This window comes from Micrasema longulum, unplaced genomic scaffold (genome assembly GCF_059751315.1).
Source record: "Micrasema longulum isolate JH-2025_06_02 unplaced genomic scaffold, ASM5975131v1 h1tg000501l, whole genome shotgun sequence".
NCBI classification, from domain to species: domain Eukaryota; kingdom Metazoa; phylum Arthropoda; class Insecta; order Trichoptera; family Brachycentridae; genus Micrasema; species Micrasema longulum.
The window spans coordinates 61,623-80,338 of NW_028277698.1; the positions used below are offsets into that span (position 1 = coordinate 61,623).

General features: G+C 33.0%; 1 protein-coding gene across 3 annotated transcripts in view; it reads left to right on the forward strand.

The window, feature by feature from the left end:
• Amph (amphiphysin) overlaps positions 1 to 18,716 on the forward strand; it is a 120,878-nt gene that overhangs the window by 839 nt on the left and 101,323 nt on the right. The window lies entirely within an intron of this gene.

Sequence of the window (18,716 nt, forward strand, 5' to 3'; positions counted from 1 at the left end):
AGCGGCATTCATATTTGCGCATCTCGCATAATTCAATTAAGTCTTATTTTAAATCAAAATTAACAAGTGTTTTTTATTACGAAATCTCGCGATTATAACGAAACATTGTTAATAAATATATTTTATTAGCGGTCGTAGAAAGCATTGTCATAAATCGCACGGCTTATCTCTTACCAAGAATTTATCTACTTTGATTTTTCTTTTCAAAATTAAATAAAAATTTTAAATCGTCGTTTTCAGACAAGTGAACAACTTATAATATCATGGCTCGGAGAGTCGAATCTGTCAACTTATAATACACATTGTTTATAATATTTAAGATGCTATCGTAATTAATAATTCTTTCTTCCAAGATTACAAAACGGAAACTACATTTTTAAATATTTTTTTTTACTTAACGTATACGATTTTCCATTTGAGAAAACCTGCAACCGGCTCAGTTAAAAATGTTTACGAGGATTGGCAACACGTCTTGATGGATAACACGTCTTACATATTAATCTGCTTTTCTAACACAAGTTAGTAATGTCTAACTCTATGTTTTGTAGGAATCAGCTCATTGTATTCGTTTCATCAAAGATATATATTTTTTTTGTAATACTGTAATATCCAACTTTTAAAACGTGCCTACTTACTGATCCCTTGTCAACTATCTTCGATAATATTCTAATGAGATTTTTTATTCCATCTGGACTGGAATGTTCCTATTCCAGATCCCAGGTATTGACTAACAATCTTAGGCATTACCTTTACCCCTAAAACCGGTTAGGGGTGGATGCAATCTGAGAATGTTCCGAGTTGATTACGATTACCATCCTTATGCACCTAAGTTTACTGGCGTTTATTCCTTCCATCGATTGATTCACTTCCGCTGTTCTGTAAGTGATCGATTCAACCTTACGACCAAGGTCTATTCACCAGATTGGTGCATAGGAGGACTTAATTTAGAAGGTAAATTAATAATTATATAGAAAGACAAAGAACATTCCGCGGTGTCAACTGTAATGAACATTGATAATATTCGCCTTTTTAGCATAAAGCCTCCATACTTACCTTTCTAAATAAGTCTTAGACCGGTTCGCAATAGAAGTAGAATAATACGCCCCCTACTCCACGACTATGGCACAGATTTCTAGAGATGTGTTTGTTTTGTTTCTGTTGGATTCCTATGTCTCGTGTATAGGAATTTAGTAATTACTATGGTAATCTATTATTACATTGTTGCATTTTCCCAATTATACACCATATCCTGTCACCTTTAAAGCGTCACGTTTCAATTTACCGTCTGTTATTTTTTTTAAATAAATGTATCTATCTACCTACCATAATATCTACATAATTATTACACAGATTTTCTTTCGTAAATGATTTTCATTGTTTTAATTCGTTTAATTATCTTACAAAGCATAACCATGTGTACCATTGGTTTTTCGTTTGTTCTAATCGTTTGAACTCCGCAAAGGACCTCGTAAAGTTGGGACGCACTTTTTTATTTAATTTTTTTTCAATGTACAGAAGGATTTTTTTCATAAATCATCAATAACCTCGCCTTATTATTGAAATGTTTGCTTTTATCAATTAAGTACATCGGAACTACTGACAACACGAATCATTATTAAAATATACGATATACCACATGTATTCCCCCGTTATTACTAAGCACCATGTTGATTTCATTGAATGGTTTACTATCTAATAGGGGACGTAAATGTTTTCTTTTTAAAATATCCCTTAATTCCAACCCCCCTCTTATTCCCAGAAGTCCTCAATCTTTATTCGTGTTCGAAGTTTTCTTCATTTCTATTCATTCGATTTGCCACTTGGAAGATGTATAACATTTCTCTAAAGCGCCGTACGGCACAATTTGTCGTTTGACCATTTTGAAAGCGGTTTTTATAACTTGTAAGAGTGGTTCTATCCACTATATGGCAATGTCGTTCATACTGGATCTGCACTAACTGCACCCAGCTATATTGTGTTTACGCATCCTTAACAGCCATACAAGTCAGCATCGATATATTACCGCACAATTAAGTATAAACGATATGTGTAAAATGCGTCCACTGGTAACGCATCAACATTTCAAACTATTAACCGGCCGTCGTAGGGACAAAACCTCTTCTCAACCAATCATATATTCATATTAGCACGTAAACAGTCAAAGAAACCTATGCCATGACCTGCCATACAAACCGTTTAAGAGGATGCGCAGTCTGACTTTTCCCGTATTTTCTTCCTGGATTATGGCACTAAAACTGTATTGTTTACATACTATAAATAAACACCATAGGCGTGATCTATTGTTTGTTTTTGTTGGTAAATTCTCTTTGATAGCAGTCAGGACCAACCGAAATCCTTCAAAAGCCCCTAGTTTTATCTGCAATCTTCGGACGTACGGTATTTTTTTTTTAAATTTAAATTTCATTGATAAACGCTTACGGGTTACACACATTTAACAAAATATTTTCACTTTTAAAATTCACATTCTACTGTTAATAATAATATTTTTAACATCTTTTGTAAAGGTTGTCTGAGTCTTTTGTTTAGTTTTGTCTGGTAGTTTATTGTAAAATTTCAGTCCATGGTTTATTAGTCTCGATTGTCCTTTTCTCGTTTTAAAAGATTGTATATGATATTTTTCTGATATTCTCGTATTGTGTTCATGTTTACTACAGTTTTTTTCAAGTTTTAATTCTTCGTCTTCAATTACATCAGTGGCTACAAATATGATAACATTTTTTAAAATCAAAACGTGCCGACATAGAAAATTTCTAAATCGGTTAAAAAAATAACTAAAGGTTCGTTTTAGGGGTATTGAAAATGGGAATGCGAGACCTCGATTTTAGTTTGGCATAATCAGTCCTACGTGCAGTTGTCTTTTTCACACAGTATTCGAGGAGGCATCTGCGAGAGAGTGACAGTAAAAACTATTTTCAAATACCTATTCAGCAAACCCCTCTGACGCCGCATATCCTCTTAAAAACGTTACCAAGTATTGTAATAGCTAAAAGAAGTTCTTTGGTAATTGTATACCCATTCAAATTTCCATCGAGTTTCCGCTATGACAGTTTTGTTTGTGGACAGCGACAGTCGGCAACTCCACCCCCAGCGTTATTTTCCGCGCATCTTACGACGCCGACGGACAATTAATACAAATTATATTTTTCGAGTTTTAAGTGATTTGGAGGATTACTCACGCCCAGATACGCATTGTTTGTTTATACGCGATGTCAAGCGGCGCGCTATTATTCCAAATATTTATATAATATTCCAGAACGCTCATAAATCGACAAACGCTGCGAATCTTGGAACTGGAACTAGCGATCCGAATAAATAAACTGAATTTCGGCACCGAAGGTTTACTCTGATGTATCCGATATTCCAGGAGCCAAAAATAACCTTCCGAATCCGAACTAGTTCAACTGTTCCTGGACGCATGTTGCCTTCGACAATATATCTGAGGCATTCTTCTCAAGGCTAGCGGCCGATGGCCATGTTGTTCTTCCGATCATCCGTGACATGTCCGGCGTTTATTTTCTCAACCACATATCGATCGAGTTGTTACATTAGCGAAGAAACTCTCAATCCGAGTAGATACAACCCGGGTTACTTGGTCAAATGAACGAGAGCATTACCTTATTTACGTTGTATATTAAACCGCCGAATAAATATTGCCCAATGTAAATTTACAAAATTAGTTCGGTACTTTGAGGCTTTGTTCGAACCGCTCTTCAATGTAACGTATTCAAATAATAATGTCGGACTTTACACTTGTTTCAATATAAAGGCGATACAAAGCATGTAGATTATAAACGCTTTCAACATTTTAAAAATAGAAATCGTTGTAACTACCTAATAGGTTAATATCGCACAATATAAACAATACCGAGTTGAATTTATGATAGAATGAAATTTATGGTCACATTGTGTAAAAGCCAAATGTTTTATGTTAATATTAATACCCGCTTTCTTTTGATACTTTCTCTCCTCGCCCACTAACAATAATAAGGTTTTACTATTCTTTGGCATTTTACTAAATTCTTTTCTCGAGATGTGTGCTAATGTCACATTTTTATGCTAATTCTAGGTATGACAATAAATTACGTCTCTTTTCCTAGATAAGTTTCATACTTTATCCTCTGTTTTACCATCTAGCAACTTTAAATACTCTGTAGCATGCAGTCATCGCGTTTATATTTGTCTTTGGTGGTTATACTGTTTATAAACAATATTTTGAGTTTGTCCAAATTTTCGTAGACAAGAACTGTATTCAACCCCCTTGGGAGTTATTTGTTTACTTTTATTTTAAATAAATCTGTTTATTTATAAATCCTTACATGTTCCATTCATTAAACAAAATATATTTTCTTTTTAAATTCACATTTTATTGTTAATGATAATATTTTAACATAATATTTGTAAAAGTTGTCTGAGTCTTTTGTTTAAATGTTTAGTTTTATCTGGTAGATATTGTATAATTTTCGTCCCTGGTTTATTAGTCTCGACTGTCCTTGTCTCGTTTTAGAATGTTGTACTCGTATATGATATTGTTCTGATATTCTGATATTGTGTCAATGTTTACTACATTTTTTTTCGAGTTTTAGTTCTTCGTCTACAATTACATTAGTAACTAATTTATGAATAAATTTTAAGAATTCTAGTTGAATGAGTTGAGTTATATTTCATTGTTTAGTTTGTTAAAGAGTTATTTAGCTCCTGTTAGATAAGGGATTTATTTATTTATCATATATACGACCTAAGCCAATTACAACAGTTACATGAAGAAACATAAATACAAGAAACTGAACAAAAATAACATAAAACCATGTAGCAAAGACAAACAAGGGCCATACAATATTGGTATACAATATATTCATAAAAACGAAAGACATAACTGACTTTATTTGCTGTCTTTGTAGTCCGTTTATTTTATTTTGATTTCCTGTTCCCCATAGTAGTTCCATATTACATATTTAACATTTTTTTTCCGTTTTTGGATCAAAGACACGATAATGTCGCCACTTTGCGAATTAAATTTTTAATATGAATTGTCTATGTCAATTGTCTGTCTATTGTTAGTCCAATTAGTCGTTCATCATTTATGTAAGCATCTATTTAATGTAATTTTTTTGTAGATTTAAAATGCATAATATTACTTTTTTTCATTAAGTTTAAGTATTTTCGTATTTGTCCATTTAATCAATATAGGTCTTTATTTATATTTTATCGATATTAATATATTACAACAGACTTAAAGAACACTTTATAGAAGTCTAGACATTTACAGGACTTATGACCTGTAATTGGCTATTTTACACACTGTGTAACATGCACCACTCTGCCTATGTTTTAACATATAACTATATTCCTTCAATTCTTCCATCTGTTGATATTCGCGAAGTTAAAGAGCCGATACCTTTATTGATGCTGGTGAGATTCTGACTGAATTATTTCGCCTATATACTAAGCAATGCCTAAAAATAGAATAATTTTCAATTTTCTGCTTATTCTTGGACCAGCCGGTTTTATGGTGAATAATGAATGTTACGCAGTGTGTTAAGTAACTACTTAAACCAGCCAATGACCAATGACAGGTCATAAACCGTGTCTAGTTTTCTATATTCCCTTCTATCAAATGTTCTCAGTCTCTGTTTTGATGTATGAATATTGTTATCTTTTTGATACTTTTTGCGTCCGGATACTCTGTTATTGCTTCCACAAAACTAATAATAAAATAATGTGCGATAAACCGTGCAGTCTAATACTCAATTGCGATGCTTATTGTATTTCTAATTATAATTTTGTCGAATTCATTGTTTTATTTATTTAGCTTGAAATAGGCATATATACAGTTGCAATTAATTCGCTAAACTGTCCCAAGGAACTCCCTGCAATGTATTTTGCTTCATAGTATTCTTCCCAAATTATAAAACGCCTATCGTTAATTTCTTGGACAAAATATTAGGGCCTTACTCATAAACCTGGTATAAAGTTGCGCCTAGGCATAGTGGTAGAATAAGGATGGGAATACTATCCCTATTCTACCACTTTTCTTAGGCGTAACTTTATACCAAGCTTATGAGTAAGATCATCAGTATTATAATTGGTTTGAATATTAAATGAAAACATGCTTCAACAATGTTTTGAGTATTTCCAAATGTTAACAGACTGGCTAGATTTCCTCCCTAGAGGGTTATTTAGATCTAACTTTGTTGCAACAGAGAGGGAAAAATTTTTTGAGAAGGGAATATAGAAGTCTATACATTTACAAGGCGTATGATTTTTCATTGGCTGGTTTAAGTGGCCATTTTACACACTGCGTAACATTCACCATTCTGCCTATGTTTTAACATCCACATTTCCTCAACTCTGTTGACTTTTGTGAAGTAAAAGAGCTCCAGAGAAAAATCCAGCCAGTATGCTATCATTTGGACATACTCAAAACATTATTGAATAAACTAACTGGTAAAAGAAGAAGTATTAAAATGGGAAAATTGTTTTCAGGCGTTGCCTAGTAGGTGAATTGGTTCAGCCGGATTAATCTCATTCACATGATAAAGCTCTTTTACTTCACAAAAGTCAACAGATGGGAGAGTGTAGGAAATATGGATGTTAAAACATAGGCAGAAAGGTAAATGTTACGCAGTGTGTGAAGTGGCCACTTAAACCAGCCAAAGACAGGTCATAACAGGCCCTGTAAATGCCTAGACTTCTATATTTCATTTTCAAAAATGTTTTCCCTCTCTGTTGCAACAAATTGAGAAAACATTCTTACTTATAAACCTTGTTTAAAGTTACGCCCGACATAGTGGTAGAATAAGGATGGTATTTCCATCCTTATTTTACCATTATGTCTAGGCGTAACTTTATACCAAGTTTATGAGTAAGACCCAATATATAAAATAGCTGACTTATCTATCACCATATGTTGTTTACGAGGCAATCATTTGAATAAATGTTTCGCTTATTGTTTATTGTATGAACTATCATTGTATTTGTTGAGGCCGACGACTATCTGTGTGATATTTATAAACTCTCGCAAATCCATCCATTTTCCGTAATTCATACATAGATCGTAGCATTATTTATCGGTTGGTATTTTTCTACTTGACCTTCTAAAAAAATCATAAATTCATACGTTACGATGTTTTGCACCTACAAATACACCTTGCAAAGCACAAATTGTTTTTATGAGTAAAAATATTTTTTTACTGTTAGCTTTGTCAAGGTGATTATTTTTAAAAGGTCGTTAACAATTTACATGATGTTTTATGTAGCTATAAAACATAATTTCTATTTTTTTTGTACATATCGGCGGTTTAGCAGATATCTGCTTTCTTTTCGTTGACTTGTCGTTCGCAATGTTATTCTACCTTATATTTACGTAATGGATTAAACAACCCGTAAAGTAATGCAGACTACATTTGTCAAATGTTAGTAAATATTGTCGGCCTCGTGGTGTAATAGTCAGCGCATTTGCCTACCATGCAAGAGGTCTCGGGTTCGATTCCCGATATGGTTGATTTGAAATATTTATTTAAAGGGATGTTTTCACGCTAGAATATTTCATAGTCCCTAGACTGGTACCTGAAGCGTAAGACTGATCATCTTACCTTCATGTAGCAAAAAAATATCAAGATACGCTGCGATTGGTGTACCAATTTAGAGCCCTATGCACCATTAGGTGCGGAAAGGGAATGAAAAAAAATATATATTAGTATTTAACCACTCACTGACTTTTTATGTCTACCGGCTTCGAGACGTACCCGTCTCTTCGTCGGGACACTCACCACACCAACATGCGATAACTAAAATACACTATCATCTTTACTGTCACCGTAATATACATAGTGTTTACGAAAAAATACATAAATTACTTGCAGAGTTTAAAGGAATGCAGACACCGCCATGTCTGAACATGCACTAAAAAATTTTTTTACGGTAAAGATGATAGTGTATTTTAGTATTTGCATGTCGGTGTAGAGAGAATCCTGCCGAAGAGACGGGTACGTCTCTAAAACGGTAGACATATAAAGTCTGCGAGTAGTTAATTACTAAAACTTGCTAACATTAATTAAAGTGTTTGAGCACAAAGTGAATGCTTTGAACATAAATAATAAAATTTAAATAAATCTATCCCTAATTTTCCCTCGCTTAACTGTATGTACTTATTTTCTATACTCTGCAATATTTTCAACTAACAACTATCGTATTTGTGCATAAATCCTCATATAGTTTGTGGGTGCTTGAAAATTGCGATACGTTCTCCTAGTGTGCAAATGGCAGTCTTCAATACTCCTTCGAGCATGTCCAAAGCAGATACAAATCTCGGCCAATCTGCCCCGTCAATCAACGTTCGTTTAACCGCAATCTAGCAGTGAAACTGCGACGTTTTAGTGCAGTAATCTGTCAGTTAGGGTTACATCTCGAACGAGTGGATTTCATCACGTGCGCGGAATAATGTACTAACTCTCGGGTGTTGTACGCGAGTTCCGTATTTTCGGAAGCGAGCAGTTTGTTACATCTGCTTTGCCAATTCCATATTTCACGATACGGTATAGTGCATATAATGGGAGGGAAAGTGAAGACCTCCTGAAAATATACAAATACATACCTATACAAGATATCTGTCTACCGACAAAACACACAAATCATATTTGAGGAACGTAACACATCAAATTCTACGCACTCATGTAATATTACAGATATTTTTCTTTTTGATTTGATGGGGTGTTGTTTTACTTCTGCTTCTCATTCAAACGGCTGGGAAACTGAAAAAAACGTCTGTACTGCCTTCTTATTTTCCGCTACCCTTCTAAATGGTTGTCTTCCATTTTCTATTCAAAGCCTTTGTGGTATTCCTGTAATACTCATATTTTCATCGTGCTTATCCCAAGGTCTTCGATACAAATAATTCTGAATTTAGTTAGCTAACTCGCCTTGTCATACTTTTTTCTCTTATTGTAAAAGCTTTGAAAGTTTCCCATCTCGGTGACTCGCGGACTCATTCGGTCAATTTAATTACATTTTTTTTGTAAATATGTAGCTAGTACAGTTAAAGTAAAATACAACTAAAAATATAAAGATAGGTCAAGAAATAACGACCTCGAGACAAGATTAATTTTGTCTATTTTAGTTACATCAAAATAAGTTTAGTTGAATAAAATTTAAAGTTGAAGAATTTTTGCGGATTGGTCAAAATGTGCAAAATCTGTCATTTTATTTTACTTTTTCATCCAAACTCTTATGTCCATTTTGCCGAAAACGCAACAATTATTTAACTTATATGTTTTTATTGTACTGGCCTTTAGTGATTGTTTAAATCTAAATAGACTTACACAAAAAAAAATACAGATCCTGTCTCATGTTTACAATGCCACACAATCGGGACATTTGTGCATGCGAGCCATAGTTTGTGCTCTGCTGATCGAGGAACAGCACATCATTATTTCGCAACTGGCGGATCGGAACATTTATCAAGCCATTTAATAAACTAAACATGAATATGGAGTCGATGTTAATTCTACTTGTTCGTAGACTTAAGATTTTTAGAATTGACTGACTATCTCCGTAAGTGTACACAGTTCACTATGAGCTTTATTGCATATCTAATCTTAACCAAATGCGTCATCGGAAACCCGTTTTATTTCGTTTAAAGTTAGTGTTTTTTCAACCTTCTCTAGACGAGGAAGTGAATATTACATATTTCGTAATATGAAGGCCCCAACCTGCGTTACCGAAGCATTGTTAACCGTATTGTCCTATCACGCTCTCCGAGCCTTCCAGCACAACACGAATGAGTAATTTACTCGCGCAATTTTTCAATGTATGTACCAACATTTTCATTTTCAGTCGACCGACCAGTGCTAGTGTGCTGTAATATTCTAAGAATCCCAGTGATTTTTTCTGCAAATGGGTATATTACTGATAGGTAATGGCTCTATAAAACAAAACAATTAGATGATGATGAGGTATAATGATAGTAAAACTTGACCAACAATCGATACTTTGTTTTTATTTCACTTCAAAATAATTTGCGCTTTCAGCCCTATATTTTAATGTTATATCTACAAAACCAGGGTACGTATTCTGATGGGAAGTTACAATTTATCTACAACTTTATCTACAAAGTAAAATTAAGTTTTGTGTATGAAAAATAGAATATGCCTACATTTTTTTTCTTATCATGTTCAATTACCGGTTACCGATACATTGAATTTTCATGCAAATATACACACTTTCGTACATAAATATCGATATTAATTTATACCATCTCAGTATATACCGATGAAGATAGCCGTTTATAATCGCGGCCCAGCTCTCAATCTTCCGGGAATTTTAGAATTGTTCATAGATCTATAGGTGTTTTTTTATCCAAAAATCAATACTTGTTTTGCCATGCCAGTTCCATGTGGTTCAAATGTATTTTTATCAATTTATTGTCAATAACTCTTAAGCATTTACATGTTACGAGTATCAAAAACGTATTTTGAGACATAAGTTTAGAGGCATTGAGTTTTATTGCATTGCTTCTGGAGGAACATCCGATACTTACCTCTGCACCACAATAAAAAAAACGTAGTTCATAATTAAGTTTTCCAATTTGAGCGTAGCTGTATTTTATTCTCATATTTCAGGGTGATCGTGATATCTAGCGTCTCATATTCCACCTGAAATGTCTTAACATCACTCTTGACATCCTTTGGCAAGATTCCATGTTTCTTCGTCTACTGTATAATCAACATTCTAGATTCCGCTGATAAAGCGATTGTATCGAGTATAAATACTCGGTTCGATGTCGTTATGGCTTGGAATTCTTCGCAGTTTTGCTTTTCGCTTTCGTCGTCGATTACGAAAATTGAATTGAATCATTAGTGAGTTTATTGCCCGTGACATTTCGAAGCGGCTTCTTCACTCGCCTGTGCTAACTACGATAGTTGGTGGTTTATGACATAATACCTTTTTACCGTGAGTAAAAAGTAACAACAGTATGCTGCGCGTCAAATGACGGTACCTCCAAAGCGGAACCAACGAGAGCTACTGAGCATGAGCACGTGCTTTAGATTACTTTTTCATAATAATGATTCATTTAACCGCGATTATCGTAAAAACTACTTACCGCCGATCATTTTATTTTTGCATTTGCGATTATCGTGTCACGAAATTCAACTGCCCAAACCAGACAATGTATTTCATCGTTTTTTGTAAATTTCAGCTGCCAGAAACTGTCTTCATACTGGAAGATAATTTTGATTTGGTTCAGTTTAAAATCCTGGGCAACTTGAGGTATACCAAAAGTTTTACCGTCATATAATGTCAAATTTAAATGTACGAACCATTAGATTTTTTAAAATTTAATTTGTCCCTTATTAGTTTTTATTTTCTTTAATATTGGTGTTCTTAAATAACGCTATCGAATAAAAAATGAACCGACCCTAAAGTTTATCTCATAATATATTTTTAATGTTTCTATGTGTCAGAAAGCTTCCGTCCCTATCCCGAAGCATATCGACGGTGGAAAGGAAAAAGTTTGTATGCGACATCCAGCAGCTTTACATATTTTGGCATGATTCCTAAATAATTTAAAATAAAAATTTAAACTTTCGTTTGCTCTTCTGTAAAGTTGGCTACATGTCGCTTAGGAACTTTTTCCTTTCCACCGTCGATATGTATTGTGATTCTTGCACTATTCTTAAATTCTGGCATTGACCATAATAACCGTCCACGGGGACTAACCACTGGTCACTGATCATATCTGATTAGGTTGATTAGACATTAATTACAATTATCTTATTTCAATCAGGCTGGTCGGTTTTAATGGTTGCGTATTTATAGCAACAGCTGCCATCAATGTCCAGTGCCCAGTGTTTAGTGGTCGGTTGCTCGATGATTTCTCCACACTTTACTTTCACGCATCTAAACCTGTCTCTTGAGATACTGCAGGCTTATTCAATCACAATTTCGTTTCGTAAGTTCGTTCGTTCGTCATATATCCATCTCATTCTAACGCAATCAAAACCATATTTTGCTCTCGTTCCCTCTCATACGATACGAATGAATTTACGAAACGAATTAGTTACAGCTAAGGGACTGATGGAATTTCAAGGTCATCGTAGACTATATTTTTTGTATTCTGCCATGAACAGAATCGGGATTGTTGTTTATAGAGGCATAATTAATTTTTAATTGTATATTTTCTTGTTTTCCACGCCACATGAATAATGACAAAAAATCTCTGAGTGTGTTTCGATGTTTTAATTTTTAATTTATCAATTCGAATATTTAAAAAAAAACTCATAGTGCATCGATAATCATGTAGTTTAGAAATTAGATATGTGTTATTGCGATATGCCGGAAAACTATACCGAGGAAATGAGGTGTGGACATTACATATAGATTTTACATAGACCATTAAAAATATAACAAAATGTTTATAAAACTGGACAAGCGCATACAAAGTAGCTAAAAAGGGTCTTGGAAATGTTTGAAATTGCCTTATAACAAGCTGTAACATTCAACTTTTGCCCACCACATCAAATTTTAAAACTATTGATTTTAAAGTTACTGAATTTTCATTACAGCTATTCGATTTCTGCTTAAGTAAAATTTTCAAGAAAGCAATTTTTAACCTGCATTTAATTTACATATATGGAGAAAATATTTGAAAATGTTGGGGATTTTCGTGTACGCCTGGTAAAAATGGTATACCTTAAAAACTGAAAAATTACCAACGTCATCGATTAATCTTATGTATTTAATTTTGGCTCCGCTGCAAGTCAGCAGGAGTGACAGCCGATATTGTTCTATACATTAATACTTCATACACTTCATAGTGACCTTTATTCGGGTTTCCCAGTAGTTTATTTGCGTCCAGCATCCACGTCTGCAAATGGACACCGGTTCTTCGAAATAAAATCAGGATTTAATGTATTTTATCGGGAATGCATTCATCAAATAAGAGACTAATAAAAAATAAATATTATACAAATTTTTCTGCCAGAGAATCTTGTGAATCCACACGGAATTAGTCGTAAAAGTTTTTATTCGGTACATTTTTTTTATGAAACGGCTTTTTAGTTTTTATTGTTTTTGTATGTTTACTTTAGTCAGACTCAAATAATAAAATTAAAAGCAAACTTATAGTTCCTTACACAGATATACGAAAACTCGTACCTAATTAATTAACCATTCATTTTCTTTTGTTTTTCCACGCTGTTTTAATTTGCACTTTTATACATAATAACCAACATCATTTTTGTTTCTTAACTTTAGCTTTATTATTTAGTATATATTACAATTTAGCTATCTGCAGTACACAGTACAAATTAAAAATAATACCTTTTATTGCACAAAACGTTAATAGAAATATTATTTTTTTGAACATAATGTATAATAAAACTTCCATCTACTACTAATAGTTTCATACATTTAAAAAAAATTAAAAATCGTAATGTTAACTGAAAATGCTTGCTCGATTGGATCGATTATCTAGGCCTTAATGGCTTTTGTCGGGTTTATTAACTAAGACGTCTCGATTTCTTTGTGTCAACACGCTGAAGAAATTTAGTCTGCAACATGTTTGATGATGATCATTTAAAATCAGACCGTTTTCAAAAATCAATAAATTTTAACTAAAGCCATTTAAAATTAAACTTCAGTCGAGAATATCGCCTTATACAATAAAGAGGCTAATCTTGACTTGACAATTCCATCGGGCTGAAAATATACGGTCATTGTACATACCGCACATTACGTCGTCCATCTTTCAAAAAGGTATCTCATTTTTTGTCAAAATTGAGTTATGAATATTATAATAAAAAATAAGTTATATTTACGGAATAAATGGGCCTCACACTGTCTTAAAATATTTTTTTTTTAAACCCAGCAAAATACAGTAAGATTATTTTTAAGGCGAAAATTTTCCTAAGAAATTCTTAAAAAGTCGTCTCAAAAAAACAAATTCGAGATACGTCTTTTTGAAAGATGGACGACGCGACGATTAGTGTATTATTAAAATCAATAACCATTCAAAACCTAAAACCGATGTGACGTATGTCACTTCAGTTTTAAAGTTCATGAATTACATAAATTGGAACATTCCTGAACTAATTGAACTAACTTAGTATTACCTAAATAGGTAATATTTATTACAATGTCAACCTGTAACATTTTTCACTATCGGATTTTGAAAAGATGGAAGCCTTTTTATTTTTTATAACCTTATAAAGAACAATAACTTTTTTGAGATTATATCACCCGTAATAAGCACATATTTTTGTAATTTTTGACAAACTTGTGTGTATCGTTAAATTTGAACTCCGAAATGCGATCTCAATGCCTACGAATCACAATGATTTTACATTGATTATTTACTTTTATGTATGGCGTGATTCCTACGCATATTTTAACCGATTAAACGTGGGCTTAACCAACGCTGTTAGATGTCCTTAGTAATAAATAATGTATCTTTGTCAATCAGTACCTACGAGTACATTATGTAATTTCTTACATTTTAATATTTGGCCCTGAGCATTTCATTGATATTTTTAAGTGTAGTGTTTACAAATATTTCTGCTGCATTTACAAAAATAAATGTTGATTATTTTTATAACGTATGTATTTATTTGAAACTTTATTAACATCTTAAGAACTTACATAAACTTTTACAATTGATGATGATGATGATGATTTTGATTTAGTAAAATTAACAACTGTTTTACCTGTCCATTATTTGAACTATCACGCACGTTATTATCACCTTTAATGTGCGTATGAGCTAATTATCATGGATTGTTCCTCGAAGTTATTTGTGGATTTCCCGTGGGCTTTTATTACAAAAGATTATAATAAATATAGATATTTATATTCAAGTGACGAACCGCAAACATCCCGTTTGGCGAGTTGTCTAGTGCTGCCTAACTGCCCAGTCGTCAGGTCCTCGGGGCCCCGATTAGAAAAGAAAATTTACAGTTATTATTAATTGTTCATAAAGTATAATCGGATTTTCTGTACGAAAATGTGTATATTTGCTTGAAAATTTCAAATAATTTCCTCTTTCACTGTAATTTAACATGTTTAAAAAAACGGTTTGTTTGAATATTCTATTTTTCATACAGAAAATTCGATTTTACTTTAAAGACAATTGAAGATAACTCTGTTAACTTCCCATTGTAATTCGGGCCCTGACCCTCGATAACAATATAACGATAAGAAACATAGGTACGGATGTTTGTCGATTTGTTTGTCCGTCTCCTGATTGGCAAGGTCGGTCGGTATAAAATATAAAAGCTTGATTTTGTCTTATTATATAATTAACAATACATTATGATAAGTTTTAAATTCTAGTAGTGCACGAAAGATTATTTATTTATTTTAAATACTTAAGTACAAAGAATAAGTACTTTGACAGACTTATTGCTAAAAGCCATATCTATAAAGATGTGTTGTAAAGAGTTCTAAAGGACTTTTATTTTTTTTAATTTAAAAATGTTTTCTCTGCCTTAAAAAATATCTACAATTATTTTAATTCTCAGATTATTTTTATAGATTTCATTCAGTTTTTGCATTCAAGTGGTGAGCTTTCAACATTTGCGTAACTTTTGTATGACTGACTGTTGGAATCGACGCAACTTACCATATATCCGAAAATGATGGTTCTTCCAAATCTCATCCACTCGTAAAATTTCATGACGTCTTTGTACATAAGCATGACGATTCCTTTTTTAAACATTTTGATGAAATACGTGTTATGCTCATGTTTTATTAAAACTGACGCCTCTCTGTTAAGTAAAAAAAAAACACATTCAAATCCTTTTGATGTATTAAAAATAATCTACGATACTGGTCAGTGTTAATCAATTTAAAAATGTCATTTAAATAACCTAATAAAAACGACAAATGTTTATGACAATGCGGAGGCCTTATTCGGATCCGTAAATTAGTTTAGATGCTTTAGTTTGAACAATAAACACATCCAGAACAGCGAAAACTGAAAAGTCAAATTCGCTCTACCTTCCTGTACATTTTACTGTCTTTAACGAAAGATCGACATACGCTGCATTAACTATATCAATGCTTTGCCGTTTTTATACACTTTAGATTCGTACAACAGAATTTTGATGATGATTGGCGATATATTCGACACGAAGTGGTTTACAGTACCGAATACTAAAAATGTTACCTAGTAATTCATACGAATATTAAAATTTGATGTATTTATTTACACACCATCATTATGTAAAACTCACCTTAATCTAAGGAGCCTGCTTTATAATAATTATTTATTGATGGAGAAAACGTACGCCTTTACAATAATATTAATCCACATCACACGAAAAACAAAAAAAGTAGCTAATAACTGTCCTCGAATAGATGTCACCAAAAATTTGAAGCAAAATAACAACATGAAATACTAAACACCGAGTGGATTTCACCCCCTCGGGAGAAATCCAGTCTTTTGTCTATGAACATTTGGACAAACTCAAATATTGTAATGAAACCAACTGGTCCAAGAAGAAGTTTAAAAATTGAAAAATTGTTTTCAGTCGTTGCCTAGTATGTGAAATAATTCAGTCAGATGAACCTCTTCACAACAATAAAGGTTTCAGCTCTTTAACTTTACTAAAATCAACAGATGGAAGAATTAAAGAAATATGGATGTTCAAACATAGGCAAAATGGTGAATGTTACACAATGTGTAAAGTGGCCACTTAAACCAGCCAATGACAGGTCATAAGCCCTGTAAATGCCTTGACTTCCATATTCCCTTATTTAAGGTATTCTCCATCCCTGTTGTAATTTGTCAATCTAAACACCGAGCTTAAGATAAATAAGATAAAACTATTAACTTGGCAGTGTATCATATTGTTTGTCATTTTTTCTAACTCTGTAACCAACCATTATTTGTTCTTGTTTTTTTATCCTTGATTTTATGTGTCAATATCAGTTTTCGTTTGGAGCGATTATTAAGATTATATCGACATTTGACAAACATCGGTAAAATTCTAACCGTCTCTTGTAATAACGGGTCCAGTTCTATACTGTCGCTGTAGTGATGTGCTCAGCAAAGGAAAATATTCTATTGGCACACATCGCTGCTTCGGTCATTTTATATTTCCGTTAACGTGTCTTGTCTCCTGTCCATTGCCCTTAGCACATGCGATATTTCACTGACAACGCCAACGTGCGCCTGCGCCTCGGTTACCGTTTGTCCACTTGTTTGTGTGACCAATACGTTCACGTCTATTCAGAGACGGACCAGAATGCGAAATGTCTTTAAAGATCAGCCCCGCGTTTGCCTATCAAAGCGCCTTGTGAAATACGACAAACAGCATTTCTAAGACCATAAACTCTTCAAATTTATGTATGGTAAAATATCGTAATTCGCTGCACCAATATTTTTCCTATCCTTGTTTAAAACCCATTGCTGTTTAAATGGACGATATATTTTTAGTGCTTTCGTTTTTTTTTTTGCTTTTCGCATTATCGCTGGACGTCCGGTTATACTGCAAAATAACATCACTTGACTTTCAGAATTAAAGAAAATCGTATCCAATTATTGTGATACTGAAGCCAACGTCATGAGCATTGAATCACGAAAACCATAAAATTTCATTGGAAATCAAATTCTTTTTTATTATTTATTTAATTTAATACATTTTTAAGCAAGAATCCTATTTAATACAAGTGATTTGTTGTGAATTAATCAATTTTTCTATTTGAATAAACCTCTCCTTACCTTTAAATTATGAAGAAATACTAGGCAACAAAACCTTGCATTGTTACTTCGAAACCTGGGATTTAGTTTTTCTTGCGATATTTTAATCAACAACACGTCAAAATCAATTGTAATCGTATATCGGTTTAAATGTTGTGGTCAGCGAATCAAACAGCATTTCGTAAAAATATCTCAATCTATCGCATACTCCACTTGTTCTGGCGTTATACAAATTCGACCGTATTTTTCATGTAATTTTGCCTGAAGAAATAATTGTAATATTATAGTACCACACAAGTTATGTTATGTAACAACGGCACGCGAGTACTAGCGCTCATACATACGTACATCGCTTTGCCAACGTAACGTTTATCGTTTACGTTATTTATCGAATCATACATGAAATACGTACACTTACATCGTACGTTCAATAATACCCCGCCTAATTGTTATGCACATAACTATTCTGTATGTACATGAAGAGTAAACATAATAGGCGATAATTTTGCTAGAAAACCTCGTGCCATCTTTTGTGGATGCATGTAATTATGTTCCTCTTAACCTGTACGCGCCAAGAAAAAAGTATCCGAAGTGTTAATTATAATGTCCACCGGAGAATTATTGTTCTCGAAGACACCGATGTCCTTATAAAAAATACTGTGTTACAGCTTTACAAAACCACGTGAGTTTTTTTGGTTTAAGATGCACCCTTGTGTGTATTTCTAAATATTTTTGAGCGACGTTACATCTCGACCAATGTTTAAGGGGATAAGCGATGGTAGAGGATTTTAATGAAAAGTATTTGTACATTGTTTTCCTGTCGTTCTCTCGCAAACGCCTTCCATTAGGAATTTACATTCTTAAATTCGAGACAGAAATGTTTATATTTAGTTTTTTTATTTATTTAAATACGGCATTTATGCCATTTACATATATATATGTAGTTTAAAGAGTGCTTGAAAATAAAAATAAATAAAAAATCGAGAATGAAATATTAATA